This window comes from Mandrillus leucophaeus, unplaced genomic scaffold (genome assembly GCF_000951045.1).
Source record: "Mandrillus leucophaeus isolate KB7577 unplaced genomic scaffold, Mleu.le_1.0 Scaffold1673, whole genome shotgun sequence".
NCBI lineage: Eukaryota > Metazoa > Chordata > Mammalia > Primates > Cercopithecidae > Mandrillus > Mandrillus leucophaeus.
In genome coordinates, this window is record NW_012101669.1 from 24,012 (window position 1) to 24,279 (window position 268).

A 268-nucleotide genomic window follows, 5' to 3' on the forward strand; every position below is an offset into this window, starting at 1 on the left:
GATAGGTGTTACTCAGGAGAATAAGGTGTTTTCAAGAAAGTGTAACAGAGGCAACCTAAGTTAGATTAAAGTCTTAGGAGGCTCTCTCTGGAGAAATAGCATTTACATTAAGAAAGGACAAATCAAAATTAGTCACAGGGTAGGGAGAATGTTAAATACCGTCATTCAAAGGATGCACTCTTACTTTGTATAGTCACATAATCCATATTATATCCATATAATTCACCAGGGTCATTATTTTTTCTTCATGATTGCTCAAGATTACATA